Source organism: Schistocerca serialis, chromosome 3, assembly GCF_023864345.2.
Source record: "Schistocerca serialis cubense isolate TAMUIC-IGC-003099 chromosome 3, iqSchSeri2.2, whole genome shotgun sequence".
In the NCBI taxonomy this organism is placed as follows: domain Eukaryota; kingdom Metazoa; phylum Arthropoda; class Insecta; order Orthoptera; family Acrididae; genus Schistocerca; species Schistocerca serialis.
The window spans coordinates 967,186,147-967,197,630 of NC_064640.1; positions in this window are offsets into that span (position 1 = coordinate 967,186,147).

The window sequence follows — 11,484 nt, forward strand, 5'->3', positions numbered from 1 at the left end:
CTAGGCGCACATGAGAAATGCCCTAGAACTGCCCGAGGCAGCAATACACCCTTGGAGACAAGTCGGCTGGAGGATGATGTATTGAATCTCAACGCAATTTGTGTGTACCATCGTCATTAAGGGGCTCTGAACGTTACAATTAACAGTCAGTTTTAAGCCGGTTTCCAAAAAGTAGACTCACAGGAGAATGATTATAAGGAGCCCGCGGAAGCAATAGACCCTTGGAGACAACTCGACTGGAGGACGATGTTTTGAATCTCTACCAAACTTGTGTGTACCATAGTCGTTAGCAGGGTCGGAACGTTAGAATTAAATGTCAGTTTGGCGTTGGATTCGAAAATCTAGACTCAAAGTAGAACGACCATAATGTGCACGAGGCAGCAATAGACCCTTGGAGACAAGTCACCTGGAGGACAATGGATTGCATCGCGACCAAATTTGTGTATTCCATCGTCATTAGGAGGCTCTGTACGTTAGAACTAAATATAAGTTTTGCGTCGGATTCGAGAATCTTGACTCACGGGAGAACGACCATAAGGGGCCCGAGGAAGCAATAGACCCTTGGAGACAAGTCGGCTGGAGGACGATGTATTGAATCGCAACATAATTTGTGTGTTCCACCGTTGTTAGCAGGGTCAGAAAAATAGAATTAAATGTCAGTTTGGGTCGGATTCGAAAAGGTAGATTCACGGGAGAATGACCTTAAGGTGACCGATGCAGCAATAGACCCTTGTAGACAAGTCGGCTGGAGGACGATGGATTGATTAGCGACGAAAATTGTGTGTTTCATCGTCGTTAGCAGGGTCGCAACGTTTGAATTAAATGTCAGTTTAGCGTCGAATTCGAAAATCTAGACTCAAAGGAGAACGACCATAAGGAGAACGACTTGTCTGCAATAGACATTTGCAGACAAGTCGGCTGGAGGACTATGTATTACATCGCGATGATATTTGTGTGTTCCATCGTCGTTAGCAGGGTCGGAATGTTAGAATTAAATGTCAGTTTTGCGACGGAATCGATAATCTAGACTCACAGGAGAACTGTCCTTGGACTGCAGGAGGCAGCAATAGACCCTTGGAGACTAGTCGGCTGGAGGACGATGTATTGAATCTCGTCCGAATTTGTCTGTACCATTGTCGTTAGCAGGGTCGGAACGTTAGAATTAAATGTCAGTATGGCGTTAGATTCGAAAATCTAGACTCACAGGAGGACGACCATAAGGTGCCCGAGGCAGCAATACATCCTTGGAGACAAGTCGGCTGTAGGACGATGTATTGAATCGCGATGCAATTTGTGTGTACCATCATCGTTAGCAGGGTCGCAACGCTAGAATTGCTGTCAGTTTTGCGTCGAATTCGAAAATCCAGACTCACATTAGAACGACCATAAGGTCCACGAGGCAGCAATAGAACCTTGGAGAGAAGTTGGCTGGAGGACGATGTATTGAATCTCGACGCAATTTGTGTGTACCATCGTCATTAAGCGGCTCTGAATATTACAGTTATCTGTCAGTTTTGAGTCGGTTTCCAAAAAGTAGACTCACAGGAGAACGAGCATAAGGTGCCCGAGGCAGCAATAGACCCTTGGAAACAAGTCGGCTGGTGGACTATGTATTGAAACTCGACGCAATTTGTGCGTACCACCGTCGGATTCGAAAATGTAGACCTACAGAAGAACGACCTTAAGGTGACCGAGGCAGCAATAGACCCTTGGAGACAAGCCGCCTGGTTGACGATGAATTGAATCGCGACGATATTTGTGTGTTCCATAATCGTTACCAGGTTCGCAACGTTAGAATGAAATATCAGTTTTTCGTCGAATTCGATAATCTAGACTCTCACTAGAACTGCCGACAACTTTCCGAGGCAGCAATAGACTCTTGGAGACAAGTCGGCTGGAGGACGATGTATTGAATCTCGACGCAATTTGTGTGTTCCATCGTCATTAATAGGCTCTGAACGTTACCATTAACTGTCAGTTTTGCTTTGTATTCGAAAAGGTTGAGTCATAGGAGAACGATCATAAGGTGACCGAAGCAGCAATAGACCTTTGCAGACAAGTCGGCTGGAGGACGATGTATCGAATCTCGAGGCAATTTGTGTGTACCATCGTCATTAAGGGCTCTGAACGTTACAATTAACTGTCAGTTTGGCGTCGGATTCGAAAAAGTAGACTCACAGGAGAACGACCATAAGGTGTCCGAGGCAGCAATAAGCCCTTGGAGAAAAGTCGGCTGGAGGACGATGTATTGAACCGCAAAGCAATTTGTGTGTACAATCGTCGTTAGCAGGGTCAGAACGTTAGAATTAAATGTCATTTTTGCGTCGGATTCGAAAATCTACATTCAAAGGAGAACGACCATACGGTGACCGAGTCAGCATTAGACCCTTGGAGACAAGTCGGCTGGAGGACGATGTACTGAATCTCGACGCAATTTGTGTGTACCATCGTCATTAAGGGGCTCTGAACGTTACATTTAACTGTCAGTTTAGCGTCGGTTTCCAAAAAGTAGACTCACAGGAGAACGACCATAAGGCGACCGAGGCCGCACAAGGCCCCTGGAGACAAGTCGGCTGTTGGACAATGTATTGAATCGCAAAGAAATTTGTATGTTCCATCGTTGTTAGCAGGGTCGGAAAGTTAGAATTAAACGTCAGTTTTGCGTCGAATTCGATAATCTAGACTCACAGGAGATCGAACATAAGGGTCCCTGAGGCAGCAATAGACCTTTGGAAACAAGTCGGCTGGAGGACGATGTATTGAATATCGACCAAGTTTGTGTGTACCATCGTCGTTAGCAGCTCGGAAAGTTAGAATTAAATGTCAGTTTGGCGTCGGATTCGAAAATCTAGACTCACTGGAGAACGACCATAATGTGCCCGAGGAAGCAATAGACCCTTGGAGACAAGTCGGCTGGAGGACGGTGTATTGAATAGCGACGAAATTTGTGTGTTCCATCGTCCTTAACCGGGTCGTAACGTTAGAATTAAATGTCAGTTTAGCGTCGAATTCGATAATCTAGACTCAGAGGAGAACGACCATAAGATGCCCGCGGCAGCAATAGACCCTTCGAGACTGTTCAGCTGGAGGAGGATGTATTGAATGGCGAAGATAGTTGTGTGTACCATCGTCGCTAGCAGGGTCGGAACGTTACTATTAACTGTCAGTATTGCGTCGGATTCGAAAAAGTAGACTCACAGGAGAACGCCCATAAGGTTTCCGAGGCAGCAATAGACCCTTGGAGACAAGTCGGCTGGTGGACAATGAATTGAATCTCGACGCAATTTGTGTGTACCATCGTCGGATTCGAATAAGTAGACCCACAGAAGAACGACCTTAATGTGACCGAGGCAGCAATAGACCCTTGGATACAAGTCGGCTGGTTGACGATGTATTGAATCTCGACGCAATTTGTGTACCGTCGTCGGATTCGAAAAAGTAGACCCACTGAAGAACGACCGTAAGGTGACCGAGGCAGCAATAGACCCTTGGAGACAAGTCGCTGGAGGAGATATATTGAACCGCGACGCAATTTGTGTGTACCATCATCGTTAGCAGCGTAGGAAAGCTAGAGTTTCTGTCAGTTTTGCGTCGGATTCGAAAATCTAGACTCACATGAGAACGACCTTAAGGTGCACGAGGCAGAAATACAGCCTTGGGGACACGTCGGCTGGAGGACGATGTACTGAATCGCGACGGTAAATGTGTGTTCCATCGTCGTTAGCAGGGTCGGAACGTTAGAATTAAATGTCACTATAGCGTCGGATGCGAAAATCTAGAATCACAGGAGATCGACCGTCCGTTTTGCGCCGGATTCGAAAGTCTAGGCGCACATGAGAAATGCCCTAGAACTGCCCGAGGCAGCAATACACCCTTGGAGACAGGTCGGCTGGAGGATGATGTATTGAATCTCAACGCAATTTGTGTGTACCATCGTCATTAAGGGGCTCTGAACGTTACAATTAACAGTCAGTTTTGAGCCGGTTTCCAAAAAGTAGACTCACAGGAGAATGATTATAAGGAGCCCGAGGAAGCAATAGACCCTTGGAGACAACTCGACTGGAGGACGATGTTTTGAATCTCTACCAAACTTGTGTGTACCATAGTCGTTAGCAGGGTCGGAACGTTAGAATTAAATGTCAGTTTGGCGTTGGATTCGAAAATCTAGACTCAAAGTAGAACGACCATAATGTGCACGAGGCAGCAATAGACCCTTGGAGACAAGTCACCTGGAGGACAATGGATTGCATCGCGACCAAATTTGTGTATTCCATCGTCATTAGGAGGCTCTGTACGTTAGAACTAAATATAAGTTTTGCGTCGGATTCGAGAATCTTGACTCACAGGAGAACGACCATAAGGGGCCCGAGGAAGCAATAGACCCTTGGAGACAAGTCGGCTGGAGGACGATGTATTGAATCGCAACATAATTTTTGTGTTCCACCGTTGTTAGCAGGGTCAGAAAAATAGAATTAAATGTCAGTTTGGGTCGGATTCGAAAAGGTAGATTCACGGGAGAATGACCTTAAGGTGACCGAGGCAGCAATAGACCCTTGTAGACAAGTCGGCTGGAGGACGATGGATTGATTAGCGACGAAAATTGTGTGTTTCATCGTCGTTAGCAGGGTCGTAACGTTAGAATTAAATGTCAGTTTAGCGTCGAATTCGAAAATCTAGACTCAAAGGAGAACGACCATAAGGAGAACGACTTGTCTGCAATAGACATTTGCAGACAAGTCGGCTGGAGGACTATGTATTACATCACGATGATATTTGTGTGTTCCATCGTCGTTAGCAGGGTCGGAATGTTAGAATTAAATGTCAGTTTTGCAAGGGAATCGATAATCTAGACTCACAGGAGAACTGTCCTTGGACTGCAGGAGGCAGCAATAGACCCTTGGAGACTAGTCGGCTGGAGGACGATGTATTGAATCTCGTCCAAACTTGTCTGTACCATTGTCGTTAGCAGGGTCGGAACGTTAGAATTAAATGGCAGTATGGCGTTAGATTCGAAAATCTAGACGCACAGGAGAACGACCATAAGGTGCCCGAGGGAGCAATAGATCCTTGATGACAAGTCGGCTGGAGGACGATGTATCGAATCGCGACGAAATTTATGTGTTCCATCGTCGTTAACAGGGTCACATCGTTAGAATTAAATGTCAGTGTTGCGGCGAATTTGAAAATCTAGACTCATAAGAGAACGACCAAAAGGTGCCCGAGGTAGGAATAGACCCTTGGAGACACGTCGCTGGAGGAGATGTATTGAACCGCGACGCAATTTGTGTGTACCATCATCGTTAGCAGGGTCGCAACGCTAGAATTGCTGTCAGTTTTGCGTCGGATTCGAAAATCCAGACTCACATTAGAACGACCATAAGGTCCACGAGGCAGCAATAGAACCTTGGAGAGAAGTTGGCTGGAGGACGATTTATTGAATCTCGACGCAATTTGTGTGTACCATCGTCATTAAGGGGCTCTGAACATTACAGTTATCTGTCAGTTTTGAGTCGGTTTCCGAAAAGTAGACTCACAGGAGAACGAGCATAAGGTGCCCGAGGCAGCAATAGACCCTTGGAAACAAGTCGGCTGGTGGACTATGTATTGAAACTCGACGCAATTTGTGTGTACCACCGTCGGATTCGAAAATGTAAACCTACAGAAGAACGACCTTAAGGTGACCGAGTCAGCAATAGACCCTTGGAGACAAGCCGCCTGGTTGACGATGAATTGAATCGCGACGATATTTGTGTGTTCCATAATCGTTACCAGGTTCGCAACGTTAGAATGAAATATCAGTTTTTCGTCGAATTCGATAATCTAGACTCTCACTAGAACTGCCGACAACTTTCCGAGGCAGCAATAGACTCTTGGAGACAAGTCGGCTGGAGGACGATGTATTGAATCTCGACGCAATTTGTGTGTTCCATCGTCATTAATAGGCTCTGAACGTTACCATTAACTGTCAGTTTTGCTTTGTATTCGAAAAGGTTGAGTCATAGGAGAACGATCATAAGGTGACCGAAGCAGCAATAGACCTTTGCAGACAAGTCGGCTGGAGGACGATGTATCGAATCTCGAGGCAATTTGTGTGTACCATCGTCATTAAGGGCTCTGAACGTTACAATTAACTGTCAGTTTGGCGTCGGATTCGAAAAAGTAGACTCACAGGAGAACGACCATAAGGTGTCCGAGGCAGCAATAAGCCCTCGGAGAAAAGTCGGCTGGAGGACGATGTATTGAACCGCAAAGCAATTTGTGTGTACAATCGTCGTTAGCAGGGTCAGAACGTTAGAATTAAATGTCATATTTGCGTCGGATTCGAAAATCTACATTCAAAGGAGAACGACCATACGGTGACCGAGTCAGCATTAGACCCTTGGAGACAAGTCGGCTGGAGGACGATGTACTGAATCTCGACGCAATTTGTGTGTACCATCGTCATTAAGGGGCTCTGAACGTTACATTTAACTGTCAGTTTAGCGTCGGTTTCCAAAAAGTAGACTCACAGGAGAACGACCATAAGGCGACCGAGGCCGCACAAGGCCCCTGGAGACAAGTCGGCTGTTGGACAATGTATTGAATCGCAAAGACATTTGTATGTTCCATCGTTGTTAGCAGGGTCGGAAAGTTAGAATTAAATGTCAGTTTTGCGTCGAATTCGATAATCTAGACTCACAGGAGATCGAACATAAGGGTCCCCGAGGCAGGAATAGACCTTTGGAAACAAGTCGGCTGGAGGACGATGTATTGAATATCGACCAAGTTTGTGTGTACCATCGTCGTTAGCAGCTCGGTAAGTTAGAATTAAATGTCAGTTTGGCGTCGGATTCGAAAATCTAGACTCACTGGAGAACGACCATAATGTGCCCGAGGAAGCAATAGACCCTTGGAGACAAGTCGGCTGGAGGACGGTGTATTGAATAGCGACGAAATTTGTGTGTTCCATCGTCCTTAGCCGGGTCGTAACGTTAGAATTAAATGTCAGTTTAGCGTCCAATTCGATAATCTAGACTCAGAGGAGAACGACCATAAGATTCCCGCGGCAGCAATAGACCCTTCGAGACTGTTCAGCTGGAGGAGGATGTATTGAATGGCGAAGATAGTTGTGTGTACCATCGTCGCTAGCAGGGTCGGAACGTTACTATTAACTGTCAGTTTTGCGTCGGATTCGAAAAAGTAGACTCACAGGAGAACGCCCATAAGGTTTCCGAGGCAGCAATAGACCCTTGGAGACAAGTCGGCTGGTGGACGATGTATTGAATCTCGACGCAATTTGTGTGTACCATCGTCGGATTCGAATAAGTAGACCCACAGAAGAACGACCTTAATGTGACCGAGGCAGCAATAGACCCTTGGATACAAGTCGGCTGGTTGACGATGAATTGAATCTCGACGCAATTTGTGTACCGTCGTCGGATTCGAAAAAGTAGACCCACTGAAGAACGACCGTAAGGTGACCGAGGCAGCAATAGACCCTTGGAGACAAGTCGCTGGAGGAGATGTATTGAACCGCGACGCAATTTGTGTGTACCATCATCGTTAGCAGCGTAGGAAAGCTAGAGTTTCTGTCAGTTTTGCGTCGGATTCGAAAATCTAGACTCACATGAGAACGACCTTAAGGTGCACGAGGCAGCAATACAGCCTTGGAGACACGTCGGCTGGAGGACGATGTATTGAATCGCGACGGTAAATGTGTGTTCCATCGTCGTTAGCAGGGTCGGAACGTTAGAATTTAATGTCACTATAGCGTCGGATGCGAAAATCTAGAATCACAGGAGATCGACCGTCCGTTTTGCGCCGGATTCGAAAGTCTAGGCGCACATGAGAAATGCTCTAGAACTGCCCGAGGCAGCAATACACCCTTGGAGACAAGTCGGCTGGAGGATGATGTATTGAATCTCAACGCAATTTGTGTGTACCATCGTCATTAAGGAGCTCTGAACGTTACAATTAACAGTCAGTTTTGAGCCGGTTTCCAAAAAGTAGACTCACAGGAGAATGATTATAAGGAGCCCGAGGAAGCAACAGACCCTTGGAGACAACCCGACTGGAGGACGATGTTTTGAATCACTATCAAACTTGTGTGTACCATAGTCGTTAGCAGGGTCGGAACGTTAGAATTAAATGTCAGTTTGGCGTTGGATTCGAAAATCTAGACTCAAAGTAGAACGACCATAATGTGCACGAGGCAGCAATAGACCCTTGGAGACAAGTCACCGGGAGGACAATGGATTGCATCGCGACCAAATTTGTGTATTCCATCGTCATTAGGAGGCTCTGTACGTTAGAACTAAATATAAGTTTTGCGTCGGATTCGAGAATCTTGACTCACAGGAGAACGACCATAAGGGGCCCGAGGAAGCAATAGACCCTTGGAGACAAGTCGGCTGGAGGACGATGTATTGAATCGCAACATAATTTGTGTGTTCCACCGTTGTTAGCAGGGTCAGAAAAATAGAATTAAATGTCAGTTTGGGTCGGATTCGAAAAGGTAGATTCACGGGAGAATGACCTTAAGGTGACCGAGGCAGCAATAGACCCTTGTAGACAAGTCGGCTGGAGGACGATGGATTGATTAGCGACGAAAATTGTGTGTTTCATCGTCGTTAGCAGGGTCGCAACGTTAGATTTAAATGTCAGTTTAGCGTCGAATTCGAAAATCTAGACTCAAAGGAGAACGACCATAAGGAGAACGACTTGTCTGCAATAGACATTTGCAGACAAGTCGGCTGGAGGACTATGTATTACATCGCGATGATATTTGTGTGTTCCATCGTCGTTAACAGGGTCGGAATGTTAGAATTAAATGTCAGTTTTGCGACGGAATCGATAATCTAGACTCACAGGAGATCGAACATAAGGGTCCCCGAGGCAGCAATAGACCTTTGGAAACAAGTCGGCTGGAGGACGATGTATTGAATATCGACCAAGTTTGTGTGTACCATCGTCGTTAGCAGCTCGGAAAGTTAGAATTAAATGTCAGTTTGGCGTCGGATTCGAAAATCTAGACTCACTGGAGAACGACCATAATGTGCCCGAGGAAGCAATAGACCCTTGGAGACAAGTCGGCTGGAGGACGGTGTATTGAATAGCGACGAAATTTGTGTGTTCCATCGTCCTTAGCCGGGTCGTAACGTTAGAATTAAATGTCAGTTTAGCGTCCAATTCGATAATCTAGACTCAGAGGAGAACGACCATAAGATGCCCGCGGCAGCAATAGACCCTTCGAGACTGTTCAGCTGGAGGAGGATGTATTGAATGGCGAAGATAGTTGTGTGTACCATCGTCGCTAGCAGGGTCGGAACGTTACTATTAACTGTCAGTTTTGCGTCGGATTCGAAAAAGTAGACTCACAGGAGAACGCCCATAAGGTTTCCGAGGCAGCAATAGACCCTTGGAGACAAGTCGGCTGGTGGACGATGTATTGAATCTCGACGCTATTTGTGTGTACCATCGTCGGATTCGAATAAGTAGACCCACAGAAGAACGACCTTAATGTGACCGAGGCAGCAATAGACCCTTGGATACAAGTCGGCTGGTTGACGATGAATTGAATCTCGACGCAATTTGTGTACCGTCGTCGGATTCGAAAAAGTAGACCCACTGAAGAACGACCGTAAGGTGACCGAGGCAGCAATAGACCCTTGGAGACAAGTCGCTGGAGGAGATGTATTGAACCGCGACGCAATTTGTGTGTACCATCATCGTTAGCAGCGTAGGAAAGCTAGAATTTCTGTCAGTTTTGCGTCGGATTCGAAAATCTAGACTCACAGGAGATTGACCTTAAGGTGCACGAGGCAGCAATAGAGCCTTGGAGACACGTCGGCTGGAGGACGATGTATTGAATCGCGACGGTAAATGTGTGTTCCATCGTCGTTAGCAGGGTCGGAACGTTAGAATTAAATGTCACTATAGCGTCGGATGCGAAAATCTAGAATCACAGGAGATCGACCGTCCGTTTTGCGCCGGATTCGAAAGTCTAGGTGCACATGAGAAATGCTCTAGAACTGCCCGAGGCAGCAATACACCCTTGGAGACAAGTCGGCTGGAGGATGATGTATTGAATCTCAACGCAATTTGTGTGTACCATCGTCATTAAGGAGCTCTGAACGTTACAATTAACAGTCAGTTTTGAGCCGGTTTCCAAAAAGTAGACTCACAGGAGAATGATTATAAGGAGCCCGAGGAAGCAATAGACCCTTGGAGACAACCCGACTGGAGGACGATGTTTTGAATCACTATCAAACTTGTGTGTACCATAGTCGTTAGCAGGGTCGGAACGTGAGAATTAAATGTCAGTTTGGCGTTGGATTCGAAAATCTAGACTCAAAGTAGAACGACCATAATGTGCACGAGGCAGCAATAGACCCTTGGAGACAAGTCACCGGGAGGACAATGGATTGCATCGCGACCAAATTTGTGTATTCCATCGTCATTAGGAGGCTCTGTACGTTAGAACTAAATATAAGTTTTGCGTCGGATTCGAGAATCTTGACTCACAGGAGAACGACCATAAGGGGCCCGAGGAAGCAATAGACCCTTGGAGACAAGTCGGCTGGAGGACGATGTATTGAATCGCAACATAATTTGTGTGTTCCACCGTTGTTAGCAGGGTCAGAAAAAAAGAATTAAATGTCAGTTTGGGTCGGATTCGAAAAGGTAGATTCACGGGAGAATGACCTTAAGGTGACCGAGGCAGCAATAGACCCTTGTAGACAAGTCGGCTGGAGGACGATGGATTGATTAGCGACGAAAATTGTGTGTTTCATCGTCGTTAGCAGGGTCGCAACGTTAGATTTAAATGTCAGTTTAGCGTCGAATTCGAAAATCTAGACTCAAAGGAGAACGACCATAAGGAGAACGACTTGTCTGCAATAGACATTTGCAGACAAGTCGGCTGGAGGACTATGTATTACATCGCGATGATATTTGTGTGTTCCATCGTCGTTAACAGGGTCGGAATGTTAGAATTAAATGTCAGTTTTGCGACGGAATCGATAATCTAGACTCACAGGAGATCGAACATAAGGGTCCCCGAGGCAGCAATAGACCTTTGGAAACAAGTCGGCTGGAGGACGATGTATTGAATATCGACCAAGTTTGTGTGTACCATCGTCGTTAGCAGCTCGGAAAGTTAGAATTAAATGTCAGTTTGGCGTCGGATTCGAAAATCTAGACTCACTGGAGAACGACCATAATGTGCCCGAGGAAGCAATAGACCCTTGGAGACAAGTCGGCTGGAGGACGGTGTATTGAATAGCGACGAAATTTGTGTGTTCCATCGTCCTTAGCCGGGTCGTAACGTTAGAATTAAATGTCAGTTTAGCGTCCAATTCGATAATCTAGACTCAGAGGAGAACGACCATAAGATGCCCGCGGCAGCAATAGACCCTTCGAGACTGTTCAGCTGGAGGAGGATGTATTGAATGGCGAAGATAGTTGTGTGTACCATCGTCGCTAGCAGGGTCGGAACGTTACTAT